Source organism: Hemiscyllium ocellatum, chromosome 17, assembly GCF_020745735.1.
Source record: "Hemiscyllium ocellatum isolate sHemOce1 chromosome 17, sHemOce1.pat.X.cur, whole genome shotgun sequence".
In the NCBI taxonomy this organism is placed as follows: Eukaryota; Metazoa; Chordata; class Chondrichthyes; order Orectolobiformes; family Hemiscylliidae; genus Hemiscyllium; species Hemiscyllium ocellatum.
Window position 1 is genome coordinate 7472220 of NC_083417.1, and position 23323 is coordinate 7495542.

Sequence of the window (23323 nt, forward strand, 5' to 3'; positions counted from 1 at the left end):
TGGAATTGGTCACCCTGGGAACAGATGTGGTGGGGGCGGAGGAATTGGGAATAAGGGATTGCATTTTTACAGGAGGTAGGATGGGAGGAGGTGTAGTCCAGGTAGCTGTGGGAGTCAGTGGGTTTGTAGTAGATGTCCGTGGTTAGTCGGTCACTAGAAATGGAGATGGAGAGGTGCAGGAAGGGGAGGGAGGTATCTGAGATGGTCCAGGTGAACTTGAGGTTCGAATGAAAGGTGGTAGTGAAGGTGATAAACTGTTTAACCTCCTCGTGGGAGTACGAGGTAGTGCCAATACAGTTATCGATGTAGTGGAGGAAAAGGTGGGGAATGGTGTCAGTGAAGCTGCGGAAGATGAACTGTTCCGTGTACCTGACGAAGAGACAGACATAGCTGGGGTGCATGTGGGTGCCCATGGCTACCCCTTTGGTTTGGATGAAGTGGGAGGATTGGAAGGAGAAGTTGTTAAGGGTGAGGACAAGTTCAGGCAGGTGGATGAAGGTATCAGTAGAAGGGTGTTGGTTGGATGGCTTAACAGAAAGAAACGGAGGGCTTAGAGGCCTTCTTTGTGGCAGATAGATGTGTACAGGGACCAGTCTGTGGTGAAGGTATGGTGTATGGGGCTGGGGAATTGAAAGTCTTGGAGGAGGTGAAGGGCGTGGATAGTGCCCCGAGCTTGGTGTCTCTCAGTCCCCTGGCACACAAGCCTCATTCTTAATGAAGGGCTTATGCTCAAAATGTTGATCCTCCTGCTCCTTGGATGCTGCCTGACCTGATGTGCTTTTCCAGCACTCTCAATACCACTTACTCAAGGGAAAGGAGAAAGTGAGGTCTGCAGATGCTGGAGTATCAGAGCTGAAAATGTGTTGCTGGAAAAGCGCAGCAGGTCAGGCAGCATCCAAGGAACAGGAGATTCCTGATGAAGGGCTTATGCCCGAAACGTCGAATTTCCTGTCCCTTGGATGCTGCCTGACCTGCTACTCAAGGGAAAGTAAGGATAGGCAATAAATGCTGGTACAGTCAAAGAAGGCCAATTTTTATGAGTTAATATTTAAAAAGAGAAAACCTTTCAATGGCAATAACAAGATACAGAATATATTTGTAATAATATACACATACAAGAGCACACTGCATATGAATACATGCACACTGTCGGTCATGTCATCATTCGGAGATAGTGAGGACTGCTGATACTGGAGAGTCAGAGTTGATAAAATGTGGTTCAGGAAAAGGCACAGCAGGTCAGGCAGCATCTGAGGAGCAGAAAAGTTGACGTTTGGGTATAAGCCCTTTGTCAGGACTGGGGAGGAGGAAGGGACCTGAGAAATAAATAAGGTGAGCGGGGTTGGGGTGAGGAGAAATGTAGTTGGGATAGTGAGAGGTGGACAACGGTAGGAGGCAATTGTGATAGGTCAGTGGGAAGTGTGGAGCAGATAGGAGGGAAGGAAGATGGACAGGTAGATCAGATCAAGAGGGTAGTGCCGAGTCGGAGGATTGGATCTGGGATGGGTTGGGTGCAGGGGAGATTTGGAAACTGGTGAATTCAATGTTCATGCTGTGTGGCTGTAAACTCCAGAGGTGGAAGATGAGGTGTTCCTCCTCCAGTTTGTGGGTAGCCTTGTTTAGGTGGTGGAGGAGGCCCAGAATGAACTGGTCATGGGGGGGTTTGGATGGGGAGTTGAAATGGATAGGGTAATCCAAGATGGAGGATGGGGAAAATTTCTGGCTGTAACAGCTGCTCCTTTTTTCAGGTATTTTAGATGTTGGAGGTGGTTTTCTCAAATTCCGGGAGCAGCAATTACTGTTTTATATGCTGTTGCATTGTTTTGGAACTTTGGGAAAAAAAAGTCAAAACAACAGCAGTTTAAAAGGGAGAAGGGCAGACAAAGGAAGCCCACGGTGAGGTCAGTGCAGGGGAGAGAGAGAGTGAGAGAGAGAGAGAGAGAGAGAGAGAGAGAGAGAGAAACCAAGAAACCCACATTGCTAACTGACAGAGTTAGCAGTTACTGCCTTTGTTGTTGAATTAAAGTATCGCTGGACATCAGAGTGCATCTGGGAAAATTTTAAAAACAGTAAAATTCACAACTAATCTTGGAGGAACCTGTTTGGAGAGGTCACAGTACAGAAGCAGATAAGTGGATGTTTTAAGCGCGGCTATAAAATAAGTCTGCAGTAATGAGTATAGTGAGTTCTTTGTTGATTATATGTTTTATTGAACTATGTCTCTTGATTAAACTTAAAATATAAGCCATAAGTATTAATTTAACCTGGAGCAGTGCTTTGTAGAGGAATAAGACAATGCTATTTTCTGGGTCTGTACATTGAAGGAAGCAAAAATAACCTATAGTAGAGTGATACGCTCTTCTTGCCGGTTGTGGGAGTTTGGGGAGAGTCTACATGTTACTGAGGATTATATCTGCAATAAATGCTGTTGGTTGCAAATCCTATCAGATCGAATGGATTGGTTGGAGAGACAGAGAGGTAGGCACATGGTGCAGGAGTCTTCTGTGGCTATCGCCATTTCAAACAAGTACACTGTTTTGGAAAATGTAGGGACCATGGATCCTCAGGGAAATGGAGCATGAACAGCCAAGTTTCTGGTATTGAGACTGGCTCAAATGTAATGAGAGGTACGTCGGGTTCCAAGCGATCGATTGTGTTAGGGGACTCTCTAGACTGAGGTACAGACAGAAGTTTCTGTGGCCAGCAACGAAAAATCAGAATGGTGTGTTGTTTCCCTGGCGACAGATTCAAGGATGTCTCAGAGAGGGTGCAGAATGTTCTCACGGGGGAGAGGGACCAGCAGGAGGTCATTGTCCACATTGGAACCAACAATATAGGAAGGGCAAAGGTTGAGATTCTGAAGGATGATTATAGAGAGTTAGTCAGGAATTTAAAAAGGAGGTCCTTGAGAGTAGTAATATCTAGATTACTCCTGGTGCTATAAGCTAGTGAGGGCAGGAATAGGACAATAGAGCAGATGAATGCATGGCTGGGAAGCTGGTGTGCGGGAGAAGGATTCACATTTTTGGATCATTGGAAGCTGTTTTGGGGTAGAAGTGATCTGTACAAGAAGGACGGATTGCAGCTAAAATGGAAGCTGACTAGTATACTGGCTAGAGTTGCTCGGGAGGATTTAACTAGTAAGGTGGGGGAGGATTGGGGGGGGGGTGGTGCCGGGGGGGATGCAGGGAGATAGTGAGGAAAGATTTCAATCTGAGACTGGTACAGCTGAGAACAAAGACGAGTCAAACTGTCAAGGCCGGCAGGGACAAAGCAAAGAACAAGGTAGGCCTGATAAATTAAACTGCATTTATTTCAATGCAAGATGTCTAACAGGGAAGGCAGATGAACTCAGGGCATGGTTAGGAACACGGGACTGGAGTATCATAGCAATTACAGAAACTTTGCTCAGGGATGGACAAGACTGGCAGCTTAATGTTCCAGGATACAAATGCTACAGGAAGGATAGAAAGGGAGTCTAGATTAGAGTGGTGCTGAAAAAGCACAGCAGATCAGGCAACATCCGAGTAACAGGAAAATCGACATTTCGGGCAAAAGCCCTTCATCAGGAATGGAGGCAGGGAGCCTTTGGGGTGGGGCGATAAATGGGAGGGGGGTGGGGATGGGAGAAAGGGAGGCAAGAGAGGAGGGGGTTGTGGCATTTTTGATAAGGGATAGCATTACAGCTGTGCTGAGGGAGGATATTCCCCGAAATACATCCAGGGAAGTTATTTGGATGGAACTGAGAAATAAGAAAGGGATGATCACCTGATTGGGATTGTATTATAGACCCCCTAATAGTCAGAGGGAAATTGAGAAACAAATTTGTAAGGAGCTCTCAGTTATCTGTAAGAATAATAGGGTAGTTATGGTCGGGGATTTTAACTTTCCAAACATCGACTGGGGCTGCCATAGTGTTAAGGGTTTAGATGGAGAGGAATTTGTTAAGTGTGTACAAGACAATTTTCTAATTCAGTATGTGGATGTCTCTACTGGAGAAGGTGTAAAACTTGACCTACTCTTGGGAAATAAGGCAGGGCAGGTGACTGAGGTGTCAGTGGGGGAGCATTTTGGGGTCAGTGACCATAATTCTATTAGTTTTAAAATAATGATGGAAAAGGATAGACCAGATCTAAAAGTTGAAATTCTAAATTGGAGGAAGGCCCAATTTTGACAGTATTAGGCAAAAACTTTCAAAAGCTGATTGAGGGCAGATGTTCGCAGGTAAAGGGATGGCTAGAAAATGGGACGCCTTCAGAATGAGCTAACGAGAGTCCAGAGAATGTATGTTCCTGTTAGGATGAAAGGAAAGTGTGGTATGTATAGGAAATGCTGCATGACTAAAGAAATTGAGGTTTCAGTTAAGAAAAAGAAGGAAGCAATATGTCAGATACAGACAGGATAGATCGAGTGAATCCTCAGAACTGTACAAAGGCAGTAGGAGTATACTTAAGAGGGAAATCAGGAGGGCAAAAAAGGGATATGAAATAGCTTTGGCAAATAGAGTGAAGGAGAATCCAAAGGTTTTTACAAACACATTAAGGACAAAAATGTAACTAGGGAGAGAATAGGGCCCTTAAGAGATCACCAAGATGGCTTTTGTGTGGAGCCGCAGAAATGGGGGAGATACTAAACAAATATTTTACATCAATGCTAACTGTAAGAAGGACATGGAAATATAGAATGTAGGGAAATAGGTGATAGCATCTTAAAAAATGTCCATATTACAGAGGAGGAAGTGCTGGATGTTTTGAAATGCATAAATCCACAGGACTTGATCAGGTGTACCCTGTGGGAAGCTAGAGAAGTGATTGCTGGGCCCCTTGCTGAGATATTTGTATCATCGATAGTCACAGGTGAGGTGCCTGAAGACTCGAGGTTGGCTAACGTGGTGCCACTGTTTAAGAAGGGTGGTAAGGACAAGCCAGGGAACTGCAGACCAGGGAGCCTGATGTCGGTGGTGGGCAAGTTGTTGGAGGGAATCCTGAGGGACAGGATGTACATGTATTTGGAAAGGCAAGAACTGATTAGGGATAGTTAACATGGTTTTGTGCATGGGAAATCATGTCTCACAAACTTGGTTGAATTTTTTGAACAACTAACAAAGAGGATTGATGAGGGCAGAACGGTGGATATGATCTATATGGACTTCCTCAGGCATTCCACAAGGTTCCCTATGAGAGACTGGTTAGCAAGGTTAGATCTCATGGAATACAGAGAGAACTAGCCATTTGGATACAGAACTGGCTCAAAGGTAGAAGGCAGAGGGTGGTGGTGGAGGGTTGTTTTTCAGACTGGAGGCCTGTGACCAGTGCAGTGCCACAAGAATCAGGGCTGGGTTCACTACTTTTCATCATTTATATAAATGATTTGGATATGAGCATAAGAGGTATAGTTAGAAAGTTTGCTGATGACACCAAAATTGGAGGTGTGGTGGACAGTGAAAAAGGTTATCCCTAAGTACAACGGGATCTTGATTGGTTAGGCCAGTGGGCTGAGAAGTGGCAGATAGCATTTAATTTAGATAAATGTGAGGTGCTGCATTTTGGGAAGGCAAATCTTAGCAGGATTTATACATGTAATTTTAAAGTCCTCGGGAGTGTTGCTGAACAAAGAGACCTTGGAATGCAGGTTCATAGCTTTTTGAAAGTGGAATCGCAGGTAGATAGGGTAGTGAAGAAAGCGTTCGGCATGCATTCCTTCATGGATCTAAGTGTTGAGTACAGGAGTTGGGTGGTCATGTTGTGGTTGAATAGTACATTGGTTAGGCCACTTTTGGAATATTGCGTGCAATTCTGGTCTCCCACTATCAGAAAAATGTTGTGAAACTTGAAAGGGTTCAGAAAAGATTTACAAGGATGTTGCCAGGGTTGAAAGATTTAATCTATAGGGAGAGTTTGAATCAGCTGGGGCAGTTTTCCCTGGAGCATTGGTGGCTGAAGGGTGACCTTATAGAGGTTTATAAAATCATGAGTGGCATGGATTGGATAAATAGACAAAATCTTTTCCCTGGGGTTGGGGAGTCCAGAACTAGAGTGCATAGGTTTAGGGTGAGAGGGGAAAGATATAAAAGAGACTTAAATGGCAACTTTTTCGCTCAGATTGTGGTCCGTGTATGGAATGAACTGCCTGAAGATGTGGTGGAGGCTGGTACAATTGCAACATTTAAGAGACATCTGGATGGGTATATGAATAGAAAGGATTTGGAGGGATATGGGGGCCGGGTGTGGGCAAGTGGGACTAGATTAGTTTAATATATCTGGTCAGCATAGACGAGTTGGACCAAAGGGTCTGTTTCCTTGCAGTACATCTCTATGACTCTACAGGAAGATGGGGTTGGTTAGTGTGAACGGATCTGAAGTGCTCCCAGAACCATTTTTCAAGTTCATGCTCAGTCTCTCCAGGAACTGTACAGGGAGACCACATCGTGAGCAACAGATGCAGTAAATGAAGTTCACGGAGGGTCGGAGGGTTTGAGCAATACAGAGAGACTGAATAGGCTGGGGCTGTTTTCCTTGGAGTATCATAGGCTGAGGAGTGACCTTATGGAAGTTTATAAAATCACGAGGAGCATGGATAGGGTGAATAGACAAGGTGTTTTCCAAGAGGTGGGTGAGTCCAGAACTAGAGGGCATGGGTTTAGGGTGAAAGGAGAAAGATATAAAAGGGACTTAACATGCAACTGCCAGACAAAGTGGTGGAGGCTGGTACAATTACAACATTTAAAAGGCATCTGGATGATACATGAATAGGGAAGATTTAGAGGGATATGGGCCAAGTGATGACAAATGGTGCAAGATTACTATAGGATATCTGGTTGGCATGTCTGAGTTGGACCGAAAGGTCTGTTTCCATGCAGTCCATCTGTAAGACTCTATAACTCTATGAAAGGAAAACCCAGAAGTCTGTTGTGTAACAAGCTCCAATGGAACAATGAATATTAATCACCCATTTTCCCAACAACAGAAAGAATGCCTTTTTTCACACTTGCTACCTTCAATTGAATCTCGTGGAGTTCTACCAGATATTGAAATGGATAACAGAGTGAAGTTTACTGGAACATGGTTTCAGAGAATCTACATGAGTGTGCTGGAGGAAATGACATTCTACTGATTAAACCTTTGAGCAGACAAGGGGCCATCATTTCATTTGGGTTTGTGACTTGTCTTTGCACATAAACCTTACTTGAAAGATAGTGGATTGCTAATAGAAACAGATTTCATACAAATCATAGAATCCCTATAGTGTGGAAACAGGCCATTTATCCTATTGAGTCCACACTAACCCTCCAAAGAGCATTCCTATCCACGCCTATCACATCCATGTACTTGCCTAAACGTTTCCTAAATGACAAAATTGTACACTCCTTCACCATAACCTCTGGCAGCCTGTTCCAGATACTAATCACCCTCTGCATTAAAAATTTGCCCCTCTGGTCCCTTTTGTATGCTTTGCCTCTCAACTTAAAACTATGCTCTCTAGTTTTAGACTCTCCTGCCATGGGGAAAACAAAAACTGTTAACTTATCGATGCCCCTCATGACTTTGTAAACATCTATAAGTCATCCCCTCAGCCTACTGTGTTCCCGGAAAAGAAGTCCCAGTCTGTCCAGCCTCTCCTTATAACTCAAACTGTCCAGCCGAGGTCCAGGATATACCCAACGGCAGCTCGCTTCAGGTTGGCGTGAACTCAGAACTTTGCTGTTCCCATTGGGCTTCCCAGGGCCAATGTAACCATTGACCACTCCAACCGAGGAAGCTTCACTGTGTGAAAAACCGACAGGATGAAATATTTCAGTGGCAGCATCTCACAGGAAAGGCCCATTTACTTGGACTTACCTTTAAGGGAGAAGTCTTCAACAACGTCAATCGAAAGTTAAATGTTGGCACAAAGCACAAAAACAAACAATTTGCCTCATAAAGGAAATAGTCCACCAACCATAGGCATCTCCATTTCTCCACCAGGTTGGTGAGAAACCATGAAGTCTGTTGTGCAACTTGCTCCAATGGAACAATGAATATTAGTCACCCATTTTCCCAACAAAAGAAAGAGCGCCTTTTTTCACTCTTGCTACCTTCAATTAAATCTTGTGGAGTTCTATCAGATTTTGAAATGTGATTCCCTGTGGAACACATTAATTTATTTCCCCAGTATTAAAGTGTCTGTTGAATGTATAACTGGGGAGACTCTTCCAGGGTTTCACACAAGAGCACACCCCACCAGCCACAGCCAAAAACACACACCCACCCATCCACAAGCACACACCCACTCACCCACCCGTAGACACCCACCCATACCACCCACCCATACACACACACTCACTCACCCACACATACACACCCATTCACACACACCCACCCTTACAAAACAACCAAACACCCACCCATACACACCCATCCACAGCCACTCACATACACTCACCCACCCACATACACACATCCACTCACCCATCTATACACATCCATCCATACACACACTCACCCATACACACCCATCCACAGCCACTCACACAGACCCACCCACAAACACACACCCTCTCATCCACTCACACAGACCCACCCACAAACACACACCCTCTCATCCACTCACACAGACCCACCCACAAACACACACTCTCTCATCCACTCACACACACCCACCTATACACATCCACCCACCCATTCACACACCCATCCACCCATACATACACCGACACGCCCATACACACCCATTCACACACACTCACCTAACCCCACACACACACACACCCATACACACACTCACCCAAACTCACCAATTCACACATACTCACCCACCCACCCCTACACACACACCACCCATACACACCCACACACACTCACCCATCCCAACACACACACACCCATACCCAATCACCCATACACACACCCATTTACACACCCTCGCCCACATACACCCAACGACACCCACACATATCCACCAAGTTAGGTGAATTGGCCATGCTAAATTGCCCATAGTGTTCAGGGATTTGTAGGTTCATCAGGAGTAAATATAGGGTTGGGGAATGGTTTTGGGTGGATTGCTCTTTGGAGGGTCAGTGTAGACTTGTTGGGCCAAATGACCTATTTTCACACTGTTAGGATTCTATAAACTTCCATACACACCCACCCATCCATACACACCCATTCACATACACTTACCTGCATACACTCACCCACACAACCACCCATACACACCCACTCACTAATACACACACATCCACCCATTCATGCACACCCATCCAACCCTATGCACATCTAAATCCACACACACACACAAAGACCAATATAAACTACCCACACACACACCCATTCACCCCATTCCACACATACCCACCCATACACACACACATGCCCACACACCCATTCACACACACTCACTTCACCCCCCACACACACACCCAACCATACACACGCATCCATGCACATACTCACCAATTCACATATACTCACCCATACCCACTCACCCACCACCCACACACACAAGCCCACCCATGCACACCCACGCACACACACCCACCCCAACATAGACCCACCCATACCCAATCACCCATACACACACCTATTTACACATACTCACCCACGTACACTCAACGACCCACCCACACATATCCACAAAGTTAGGTGAATTGGCCATGCTAAATTGCCCATAGTGTTCACGGATTTGTAGGTTCGTCAGGAGTAAATATAGGGTTGGGGAATGGTTTTGGGTGGGTTGCTCTTTGGAGGGTCAATGTAGACTTGTTGGGCCAAATGGCCTGTTTTCACACTGTTGGAATTCTATAAACACCCATACACACTCACCCAACCATATACACCCATTCACATACACTCACCTGCATACAATCACCCACACAACCACCCATACACACCCAGCCACTGATACACACTCAGACACACACATCCACCCACCCACACACACCCATACAACCCATGCACACCCAAATACGCACACTTCCCATCCCACAGCCCCATCAGAAAATGGCTTCAGAAACCATTTCATTTTTATAATAACTGTATAAATTGAAAGTTTAAAACACTTGATTGATGGACCAGAGTAAATGACTCAGCTCTCAGTCAGAGTTGGGAAAAGAGAAAATCTGCCCAGTGAGAAGTGGAGAAACAGAATTGAAAGCACTGTTGAAGATACATTGGTGAGTCTGCATGTGCTAACATGACTGTGTGCGGATTGTGGGGGCCCCAGCCTGTCACAGGAGCAGGGGCTGCCAGCCATTCTGATGTACAGAGTAATCACTCCGTAACAAGCCTTTTGTCTCAGTGCTCCAAACCTGGCACTCAATGTCTTTTCCACTTCACATTGTTCAGATGTTGTCATCTAAATCCTTTCAGAGCCAGTTCATGTCACCTGTACAGGTTCCCCTGGTGAGTCCTGTTAGAACTTCATAGATTACTGTGAGATCCCCCCTCATTCTTCTGAACTCCATTGAGTGGTCATTGTCATTGGCCATCACTCACTACAGAGTATGATTGTCCACTGAGGAAGCTCTATGTCATTGGTCATGGGTTCCAAGGGCCCTTGTGTGGCTGATTAGAGCCCCATCTCCAATCACACATTTGGCAGCGTTTCTGGGTGGTGAAATTGGTCTTCATCCTGGAGAGCACTGGCATTCCTTTCTCTGATTCCTCTTCTGTATTTCCTCTTGTTGATGTACCAATCCAGTCTCTCTTCATACGTCAATCCAGATATCCCAGGAATCGGTCTGATAGACCTTCAGTGCATTCCCTCTGTAGCAGGAATCTCCTTCTTCAGATAAGGAGATCAAAACTGCACGCAGTGCTCCAGGCATGGTCTCACTAAGGCCCTGTATAATTGCAGCAAGACATCCCCATCCTATGCTCCAATTCTCTTGCTATGAAGGGTTACATACCATTCAGAAAGAGGCTAATGTCTACTATAAACACCATGAGCAATATATTTAGGCTTGCAATGATCTGATTCTGTGTTGTAGCTCAGATACAATTGTTATCTCTGCATTTGGGGAGTGAAGTTCAGCCTGTGGTTGCTACCATCCATCTTGCACTATTGTCTGGTTGTGGTTGGCAATTGTTTACCCCTTAGTCAAAGTGGCAGTAGTGATGTCAAAGTTGATCGCAGTAAAGGAGGAAGATTTTTGTCTTTGTCCACATCCAAATCAAATTTTCATCAACAATTTCTCCCCTGCCATTTCTAATCATGCAAGAACACAGAAGTGGTTGGCTGCACTTCAGAAAGACCATATGGACCTAAGACGAAAAGCCTCTCTGTCTAATAGTTGTTAAAATGATAATCATCTGGCAGTCATTCCAGTATCACCATTTCTTGTACAAATACATGCTGTGTATTCAAAGCATCATGCCAGCTGTCTGCAGCTAAGATTCTCGCACTATGTTTTGCTACAAAGGAGAGTCATCTGTTGTCAGCCATGATGGAGCTTTCTATTCTTCTTCTCAGTGTGGTGCTTGTCTCTTGCCTTTCCCCTGAAGGTGCTGATTCCCACTTGAGTGCAGATTCACTCCTCCACACGAGCTCGCTGACCTCGACACCACTGCAGCCAATCTGCTATTTCTTTACATAATGTACACAGGACTACCTCAATAATCTGAACGACACAGGTGGAGAGTATATTGTTTGGCTAAAGAAATGTTTGGAGAATCAACACAGTTTACTTGTTCTGATAATCCGAAATTCTGATAATCGATGTTGGATAACTGAGGTTGTTCTGTATATAAAACCTAAATATCAGCAAGCTGTCGGACAAGGGGAAACATCAAAGCTGATTCAAGATCCGTACAAGTGGGCTTTCAAGTATGAGAGACTCAATATTGTTATGAAGTTGAAGGTGTGCACTGTACCTTTAAGTGAGACTGAATGCTGTTCTGCACTGAGAACTTACAAGCACCTATGTATGAGTGGATGCCAGTCCTGGAGTGTACTGGGAAATTGAAAATATGTAACATTTGGCTGTTGAAATAGGTACCTGCGTTGATTGCTGTTTTGACAACAATTCAAATTTAACCAAACAGTTTGCATTATGCACCAGGATACGAAAACCCAATCGAGTTTGAATTTATTGTTTTGCCAACATCGAACCAATGAGGTGATCCCATGTTGAGGATATAAAAATGCAGGAATTTTAAAAATTGGAGAGAGAGCAACTGCCATCACGAGAGACCAAAGGAATTAGGAAGCTCTCTCTATCAAAGGGTCCTTTTCATATGAAACTTATCACAGTAAAAAGAAAGAAGATGACCCAGGGAGATCTTCAGCCAGAAGAAGACAGATCCAAAGATGCTGTATGGCTTTAAAATTAAGTTAAAGTAATTTTAATAAGTGTTTTATTGGAACAGTATATTGTTATAGAGTTGGAGACTGATATTAAGCAGTTAAGAGAAAGGAAAGCTTAGAGTTGTGAATATTTGTTGTTTAATGTTCACTTTTGTAGTTAAAAAAAAGTTGTTTTCTTTAAATAATGGAATTTGGAGAGTTTTCTGTCACTCACACTTTAACGGTTTATGAGTCTAGGTAAGCTTTTCTCGGTGTTGGTTTAATTAACAGAAGGGTTTACCGCCGTGTTGTAACGATATTAAACAGCTGCAGTGGCAGCCAGGCATCATAGCATGGTATGGTAACTGCTCTGCTCAAGGTCACAAGATATTACAGAGAGTTTTGCACACATCCCCGTTGACCACGCAAACCAGCCTTCCTTCCATTGACTCCATCTATACTTCCCGCTGCCTTGGAAAAGCAGCCAAATAATCAGAGACCCCTTCCATCCTGGTTAAACTCCCTTCCACTCTCGGGCAGAAGTGTACCATGTACCAACAGATTCAAGAACAGCATCTTCCCTGCTGTTATCAGACTTTTGAACGAACCTTTCATACAGGGATGTGTTGCTTTAATGGTATCAGGGTTGCACTGTTAATTTAGAGATACACAAATGTTCTGGGAATCCAGGTTTGAATTCTAACATACCCTACATGGGGTGGCTCGGTGGCTAGCATTGCGGCCTCAGGCACCAGGCACCCGGGTTCAATTCTTCCCTCGGGCAACTGAGTGTGCAGAATTTGCACATTCTCCCTGTGTCTGCGCGAGTTTCCCTCTGTGAGCTCCGGTTTCCCTCCACAGTCTAAAGTTATGCAGGTTAGGTTGATTGGCTATACCAAATTGCCATAGTGTCCAGGCTTGTGCGAGCTAGGTAGAATTCCTACATTGTGGAACCAGGCCATTTGACCTGTCGTGTTCTCTCTGACCCTCCAAAGAGCATCTCAGACCCACCCCATCCCTGTAACCTTGCATGCCCTTTGGCTAACTCATCCAGCACATCACAGACATTATGGCCAATTTAGCTGGAGTGCTAAATTGCAGGAGTGGGTCTGGAATGGGTCTTCAGAGGTTTGGTCTGGACTTGATGGGCCAAGTAGCCTGCCTCCACACTGTAGGGATACTATGATTCCACGTTAATATTGATTGTTCTTTGCACCTTCTCTGTAGCTGTAACACTACATTCCGCATTCTGCACATTCTCAAGTGGGAACTCAGATGCTGTTCTTCCAGCTTGCACTGAGCCTTGCTGGAGCAAGACCAAGTCAGAAATGATACGTTTGACAGTCACATTAGATCTTCTAAGCTCACTTAAGAATCCAGACAAAATTTAAGATTGCACTGAAAGGCTGTGACTCCAACAAATTAGCACTTCATGAGTCCACAGCACTGCTGTCACGTCAGCCTGGGTTTTACATTCAGACTGTATGGTAGATCTTGTATATGCAGTTTTGTTTTGCTGGGACCATCTGGGATGTCTAGGGTAGACTCTTTGCCATCAAACCTTCTCATTGGTATCTAGTCTGTTACTAATGCCACATGGGGAAGCATACCCACATAAGCCCTCAGAAAGAATCAGTGCACAGTCTTAATAAACAAAATACTTTTATTGTGCATTACTTACTCAATAGCTTGTTAATATCACTCCTGAAATACATGATTGCTCTTGGGAAATCTTAGGCTCCATGCAGAGAAAATGCACATGTCTGCGACCAATACATTCTGTTAATCCTTGTTAGAGAGAATAGATCTGTATAACACAGAAACAGACTCTTCAGCCCAACTCTACCATGCCGACCAAATATCCTACATTAATCCAGTCATAGTTGTCAGCACCTGGCCCAAATAAACCGTTCCTATATGCCTTTTAAACATTGTAATTATACCAGGCTCCACCACTTTCTCTGGCAGCTCATTCCATACACGCACCACCCTCCACCTGAAAAGGTTGTTCCCCGTTCCCTTTTATATCTATCTCCTCTCACCTTCTTGCTTTGGACTCGCTTAACCTAGGAAAATGACCTTGGCTGTTCACCTTATCCATGCCCTTCATGACTTTATAAACCTCTATAAGGACACCCCTCAGCCTCCAATGCTCCAGAGAAAATAGCCCCAGTCTAATCAGCCTCTCCGTATAGCTCAAATCCTCCAACCCTGGCAACGTCCTTATAAATATTTTCTGAACCCTTTCACATTTAACAACAGCCTTCCTATAGACATAACCTTCTTAATATTTTCAAACAATCAGTGCATCCTTGATGTTTTCAGTCCATTCTTTCATCAGAATGTCACTTGAAATGTTGGATCCCGGTGTATCATTAGTTTCATCGAACATATGCCAGTGGAACTTTCTGCACCCCACAGAGCTTTTTTAGAGGTACAGGCAAAGGAACATCAATTGGGTGGGAGGTGAAACGTCAGTAATGTGATGTTGGGTGAAGTTGTCCTGTTAAGTTCTGAGAGCTGGGTTGACCTTATGGAGCTTCATGATCAAGAACCTGTTGTGCCTTCAATAGTGCATCATAAACGTTTATTAGCACCTCAACCCTCGGGAACTGCATTTTTGGGCATAATCTTGTTAGCCAAAAATGGAAAACACAACTATATATCCTAACCTGCCAAGGTGAGCATCTTCGAGTAAAAAGTGAGGTCTGCAGATGCTGGAGATCAGAGCTGAAAATGTGTTGCTGGTTAAAGCACAGCAGGTCAGGCAGCATCCAAGGAACAGGAAATTCGACGTTTCGGGCCAGATGAAGGGCTTTGGCCCAAAACGTCAAATTTCCTGTTCCTTGGATGCTGCCTGACCTGCTGTGCTTTAACCAGCAACACATTTTCAGCAAGGTGAGCATCTTCCTCTGTGAGTAGATACATCTGAAGTTCCTTGTCACTGTCATAAACACAACATTACTTAATGTAGCCACTTAACAATGGTGATGCCTCCCTATGTTGAACAGTTCATGAGACATCTCAGGCGTGTGCAGCCCAGCTTGCTGTTGTTAAACATTTCCTCTTCTTACGCAAACTTTCAAGACGTAGGAGAAAGTTCTTCCACTCGCATTGTCACTCCTAATTCCAGACCCTCTTATCCTGCAAGAAGTAGGAAGCTGATCGTAGAGTCGTAGACTCATGGAGCTATACAGCACGGAAACCGACCCTTCAGTCCAACTTGTTCATGCCGACCAAATATCCTAAACTAATCTTGTCCCATTTTCCAGCACTTGTCCCATATCCCTCTAAACCCCTCCTATTCACGTACCCATTCAGATGTCTTTTAAATGTTGTAAGTGTTCCAGCCTCCAACACTTCCCCTGGTATTGAAGAGGGATTTGTTCTGTCCTGTTTCTCTTGAGGGAGGGTGTTATAAACCTGGTGTTGAGGTGTCTTCTCCAGTGTAAGCAGAGTAAAAGCTTTAGGTTTGTTTTTAAATAAAACTAAAAGAAGCATGAATGGGTGGAGTCAGGCTAACACAGACCCAGCTTTGCTTTCTTAGAGTCATAGAGTCATAGAGATCTACAGCATGGAAACAGACCCTTCAGTCCAACCCATCTATGCCAACCAGATATCCCAACCCAATGTAGTCCCACCTGCCAGCACCCGGCCCATATCCTTCCTATTCATATACTCATCCAAATGCCTCTTAAATGTTGCAATTGTACCAGCCTCCATCACATCCTCTAGCAGCTCATTCCATACACGTACCACCCTCTGTGTGAAAAAGTTGCCCCATAAGTCTCTTTTATATCTTTCCCCTTTCACTCTAAACCTATGCCCTCTAGTTCTGGACTCCCCAACCCCAGAGAAAAGACTTTGCCTATTTACCCTAGCCATGCCGCGCATAATTTTATAAACCTCTAATTGGTCACCCCTCAGCCTCCGACGCTCCAGGAATAACAGTCCCAGTCTGTTCAGCCTCTCCCAATAGCTTAAATCCTCCAACCCTGGCAACATCCTTGTAGATCTTTTCTGAATCCTTTCAAGTTTCACATCATCTTTCCGATGAGAAGGAGACCAGAATTGCACGGATTATTCCAACAGTGGCCTAACCAATGTCCTGGACAGCCGCAACATGACTTCCCAACTCCTGTACTCAATATTCTGACTGATAAAGGAAAGCATACCAAACGCCATCTTCACTATCCTATCTACCTGCGACTCCACTTTCAAGGAGCTATGAACCTGCTCTCCTAAGTCTCTTTGTTTAGCAACAGTCCCTAGGACTTTACCATTAAGGTGTTGAGGTTGGAAATTTGAACTGTTGGATGCAGCTCTCTCTCCATTGCTGTTGCAAAAGCTTGAGTTGTCTCTCTGCTGCTACATTCATTTTGTTGGTGTTCCTTCTCCTGGACTAGGGGAGATAGCAAGTGAGGGAAATCTGTTTTGCTGACTTTGCCTTTGCAAAGGGTGTGGTCATGGGATGCTGCGATATTGAAAAGGTTGAGGAGTAGTTATTAAATAATATATTATTTTTTTAAGTATTTTGAAAAAGTTAAAGTTATGGCAATTTTTCTCTTTTTTTGCTTGTATTTTAACTGTGATGTAAGAATGCAGTGTATTTTGTTTAAAACCTGGTCGTTTGACTAATCTAATCACATCTAGAAGACTGTGCCATATAATTGCCTCCAAATAAGATAAACGTTAGTGGCTAGATTATCTCCTTGATGTGTTTTGAGGGGTTTTGGTCTGGTCCATAATAAATGACAAAACTTCGAGTAGAGAATTATTTTGGTCAACATATGCCAGTCTTGAGAACAAAGTGGCTTGCTCAATGCAGCTGACTGGGAGTAACCAGAGCTTTGTTGCATGATAACCAGAGGGAGGACATTGTTGTGGAATCCCCAACCCCTTTCTGCCCATGTCATTGGATTCACAGGAATTTGTGGCAGCATTGCTGCTGATGTGACTGTCCAGGACATTGGTTAGGCCACTGTTGGAATATTGCATGCAATTCTGGTCTCCTTCCTATCAGAAAGATGTTGTGAAACTTGAAATGGTTCAGAAAAGATTTACAAGATGTTGCCAAGGTTTGAGGATTTGAGCTACAGGGAGAGGCTGAACAGGCTCGAGCTGTTTTCCCTGGAGCATCGGAGGATCTTACAGAGGCTTATTAAATCATGAAGGGCATAATTTGGGTAAATAGACAAGGTCTTTTCCTTGGGGTGGGGGAGTCCAGAACGAGAGGACATAGGTTTACGGTGAGAGGAGAAAGATAAAAAAGAGACTTATGGGGCAACTTTTTCACACAGAGAGTGGTACGTGTATGGAATGAGCTGCCAGAGGAAGTGGTGGAGGTTGGTTCAATTGCAACATTTAAGAGGCATTTGGATGGGTATATGAATTGGAAGGGTTTGGAGGGATATTGGCCAGGTGCTGGCATGTGGGACTAGATTGGGTTGGGATATCTGGTCAGCATGGATGGGTCGGACTGAAGGGTCTGTTTCCATGCTATACATCTCTATGACTTTATGACTATATGAAAGAGACCTACGGGGCAACTTTTTCACACAGAGGGTGATGCGTGTATGGAATGAGCTGCCAGAGGAAGTGGTGGAGGCTGGCACAATTGCAACATTTAAAAGGCATCTGGATGGGTGTATGAAATAGAAGATTGAGAGGGATATGGGCCGGGTGCTGAAAAATGGGACTAGATTAGGTTGGGATATCTGGTCAGCATGGACGAGTTGGACTAAAGGGTCTGTTTCAATGCTGTACATCTCTATGACTCTATGACTGTATGTTTCTCTCAGGATTTGTGAGGGTTGTTGTACATTGTCTGTGTCTCTGAGACATCCAAAAAGCCAGAGTGGCACTGCTGCGTAGTATAGACACTGAGTTTGGTGCTGTGTCCCCACATGTTTAGTCTTTGTTCATAAGGCAGTCCCTCTATACTGGGGTCATCCTAGTGAACCTTCTCTGAACTGCCTCCAATGAAATAATACCTTTTCTCAAATAATGGGGCCAAAACTGCTCACAGTACTCCAGATGTGGCCTCTCCAGCAGCATGTACTGTTGCAATAAGACTTCCTTACTCTTATCCTTCAACCTGCCTTGAAATAAAGGCCAATATTCCATGAGCCTTTCTGATTCCCTGAGTGCTAGCTTTCTGTGTTTTGTTGGATGTGCAAGAAAAGCTGTCCTTGTTGTTGATGTGCACATACCACGAAAGAATAAAGAATATTTTTGAGTAAAGAATAAATGCATTCCATTGATGAATTTCGAACTCACAGTCCTTCTTCTGAATACATATTGATCTTCATCATTCTGATGATCTGAATAAACACATTTCCCTTGGAGTACACAGCTCACATCCTCCATTTTGCAAACTTTCCTTTTGGTTTGTTTTCTATCACATTTCTTGCCGGGGCTCAGAAAATCACAATGATCCCAAGGCTAGCCCCTGATACAGATCATTATTATTCTCATAATCTAATTTTGCAATAACACACTTTGTTTTGTTCCTCATGTAGTATTTGACCTTTTAGACTCATATCAATGGCAGTCAGTTACAACTCAAAGATGAATTGATTATGATATACCAGATGTCAGAATGAATAATCCACCTTATTTTTGGTGGAATTAGTAACTGAACCATGACCAGGTTCTGGAAATAATAAATGTGAAAACAAGTGGATTTTTAAAAAATTTCCCTTTCTGAATTAACTTGTTTACATTATATAATAAATTATGATTTTAGGTGCTTGACACCATCAATATCTCTTGTTCGACAGGCAAGGAACCATAATTATGTCTAAGAGATAGACATGAAAGACTTGCATTACACTATCTGATGAAAAGTCATTAACTTGAAACATTAGGTGGGGCATCAAGAAAAAAAATGAGACCTTGTCAGAAAATCATAGCAATAATCCTGGGAGATTTTAATCTAATTGATAGAATTATACCAGGAAAGAGGGATTTTAGACACAAGGGAGGATTTGACTTATTCACATTGGAACAGAGAAGATTAAGAGGTGACCTCTGTAGAATCCCTACAGTGTGAAAGCAGGCCATTTTGCCCATCTAGTCCATATCAACCCTCTGTGTGGAGTTTGCACATTCTCCTCATGTCTGTGTGGGTTTCCTCCAGGTATTCCAGTTTATTCCACAGTCCAAAGATGTTCAGGTTAGGTGGATTGGCCATGCTAAATTGCCCATAGCATACAGGGATGCATAATTAGAGAATCTCATCCCGATCCACTGTTATATCACGGGGTAAACTCTCCTGCTTAACTTAAACCAGCAACACAGAAAAGATTTATCCCATGCAGTAATCTGTGAAAATTCAAGAGGTCAAGAATTATTGAAAGTAAAAATTAACAACTTTATTTCTTAAAGCATAACAGAGAATAATTAACTAACAACTTCTTCCTCTAACCTACCATTTTCTCTCCTTTCTATAATACTAGTCCAATAAACTCCTGATTAAGATTTACCACCAATTCCAATTTTCAAAACCAGCCAGATGCTGAATCTTCTCTTATGTCTTCCTCTGTCTTTTTTTCTGCTTATTGGGGATTACTGTTTCACAAGTTACTGATTGATAAAGATACCTTTAAGAGAGCTATCCTCCGGACAATCTGCAGATATTGTCGGCCTGGCAGTTCTCCTCCCAACTGTTCAATTGTCCCCGGTCTTATACACCCCAAAGCATTGGATTGTGTGATTGGCTTTTAAGATTGTTAATAGACTGAATTCAAACTTGATTAGAGTTTGGTATTTTTTTGGGTATAATTTAAACTGATTGGTCTCATTTGAGCCTGCTTTGTTATTTCCAGGTAATCAGCTACCCTAGCTACTGGATCAAAATATTACATATTACCTTGTTTAGAACACTTATTGCTGTCAGGTAGTTCTGCCATCATTTAACTCTCTTAAAGGTACAGTCCATCCACATCTTCATGACATTACCCCCTACTCTATCCCAGTATTTCCCATGGTTCCCCTACTTAACTACACGCCCTTGGACACTATGTGTAATTTAGCATGACCAATCCACTTAACCTGTGCATCTTTGGGATGTGGAATAAACTGGAACATCTGGAGGGAACCCACACAGACACGAGGAGAATGTACAAACTCCATACAGATAGTCACTCGAGGGTGGAATTGAATTCGGGTCCCAGGCGCTATGAGATAACAGTGCTAATCGTTGTGCTATGGTATTCAGGTGTTCCAAGTTATGAATAATTTTGACAGGGTAAGTAAGGATATTCAGTCCCCACTAGTCGGTATGTCAATAATTAAGAATCACAATTTTAAGATTGTCAGCAAGAGAGCAAGAGGTTAACATTTGACATATGCAGATTAGGTGGATTGGTCATGCTAAATTACCCATGGTATCCAAGGATGTGTAATAAGGTAGGGGGGGCCATGAGAAATGCAGGGTTACAGGGATAAAGTAGAGAATGGTGTTATGAAGGTGGCTGAGGAGAATTCTATAGAAGGTTTCAAAAGAGAACTGAATAGAAATTTGCAAGTGATAAGTTTGGAGGATTACAGAGATCGGACTGAAGAGTGGGGGTGGCCGTGAAGCTCTTTCAGGAGCCAGTAAAGACACAATGAACCAAATGACCTCTTTCTGCACTGTAAAATTCTTTGATTCAACATGTCAACTGAAAGTGTCAGTTCGGCAATGATAACTAAGATGAAGAGGTCATGGAATGCTTCTAAGCAGTTTCTTAGAACAACATGTTCTGAAACTGTTTGAGGAGCAGGCTACATGAAAGCTGCTACTATGCAATGAGAGACGATGAACTAATGACTGCATGGTGAAGACATCCCTAGGGAGCAGCAACCATAATAGGATTGATTTTTACATTCAGTTTGAGAGAGAGGAGAGTGAAGCTGAGACTTTATAATCAAACATTAAATAAGGGCAATTATGAGGACATGAAGGCAGAGCTAGTTGAAGTGAATTGGGAATTTTTTTTTTAATGCATTAATGGAGATGCAGAGGCAGATCATTTGAGGCGATATTTCATCAGACACAGAATGGATACATTTCAATGAGTGAGAAAAATGCCAAGGACTGCCCCTGATGAGCTAGTAATGTTAAATATAACATCAAACTTAAAGAAAAAGCCACAAAGACATGTGGAAGGTCAAAAGCTTGGACAGAATATAGAAAACAGCTAAAACTTTCAAAGTTAATGAGGGGAATATTGGAGTGTGAACGTGACCCAGAAATATCCAAACAGACATGAAGAGTTTTGACAAATATTTAAAGAAGCAGAAGTTTAACAATATGCAAGTTCACTCTGTAGAAAATGAGTCTAGAGAATTCAATTGAAAAACAAGGAAATGGGCAATGAAATGAATAGGTAAATTACATCCAACGTCACTGCAGAGGATGCAAGTAATATTCTGGAAGCAGCAATAGATCAGGAAATGGAATAAAAGGAAAAATACAGGAAAATCAAAATAATCAAATGATCAAGAGACATAGTACTGCGGAAACTTGGAGCTTTAGCTGCTAAGTGCCTGGGTCCTGATGGATTGCCTTCTAGAGTCTTAAAAGATGTGAAGGCATGGTGGCTCAGTGGCTTGCACTACTACCTCGTAGTACTAAGGACCTTGGTTTGATTCCAGCCTTAGGTGACTGTCCGAATGTGGACTTTGCACATTCGGTGTGGGCCCCTTCTCGGTGCTCTGATTTTCGCCCACAGTCCAACAATGTTAGGTGGATTGGCCAAGGGTAATGTCGTGTTGCAGGTAATCTAGGTGGGATGCTCTTTACAGGGGTGGTGCAGACTTGAAAGGCTAAATGGTCGGCTTCCACACTGTAGAAATGCTTTGACTACTGAGATAGCTGATATGTTAGCTTTAATTTTCCAAACGTACCTTGATTTGGGAATTATCCCACTAAGTTGGAAGGTATTTACTGGAATTAATTTATCCAAAAAAAGGACAGAAATAGATATAAAAAACTACAGGTGAATTAACTTAATGAGTTCCATAAAGAAAATGCTAGGTGCTACTAATATCACTTGAATAAATTTAAAGAGATAAGGCAGAGTCAACATGGTTTTGTGAAATGAAAGTCATATTTGACCAATGATTTGGAGAATGTAACATATGCTACAGATAACAGGGAACCAAAGGATGCACTGAACTTAGAATTACGGAAGGCATTTGATAAGGTGCTTTTTTAAAGATTATTGCAGAATATAAATGCACCTTATATTGGGGAGTAGCATATTGAAAAGGATTGACTGGATTACAGGAATTTGCAACAATATATAAATGGGATATTTTGAGGGTAATTAGATACAATAAGTGGTGGGAAACAAGGAAGGGTGTTGGGACTTCAACTGTTTACAGCAAATTACTTAAATGAAAGGACCAAAGGTATAGTTTCCAAATTTGCTGATGGCACAAAGGTGGGTCGGAAAATAAATTGTGAACTGGACATGAGGGGAGATTACATAAAGGTATAGTTCAGTTAAATAAATTGGGCAAATCGAGTATAATGTGTGAAAACATGAATTTGTCCATTTTGGCAAGACAAATAAAAAAACATCTTATCTAAACAATGAGAGATGTCAGAGTTTTGAGAGTGTCTGAGAATTGGTGCCTTCCTACAGAAGTCAATCCTTTCAGTCAAACATAAGCTCAGTACCTCCACATGTCAACAGAAATGTTTAACCCCCTTCACTGAGGCTGTGAGATCATCCCAAAGTGTTTCCATTGTCCTGGGGCTTTCTTGCTTCATCAGGTGCTCGAGGAGAGCACTTACTTCCAAAGTCTGGAATCAGGAATGTTGAACATCTCTGAGATGGACAGTTCAGTTTGGGAGATGATGGTACTTATGGATTGCCTTTTTTATAACTGGGTTTGGAGAATCTCAGACAGAGACCCTGGCTGCTAAAGCTCCAGTGCTTTAACATAATCACTGGATTTTGTCCAAGTCTCCAAAGCATACAGGAGCAAAAGCATTGCTTCTGCCTGGTAAACCTGTTATTAGCGTGAGGTTTTGGTCCTCAAATACTCACCTTCACAGTTAGAATTG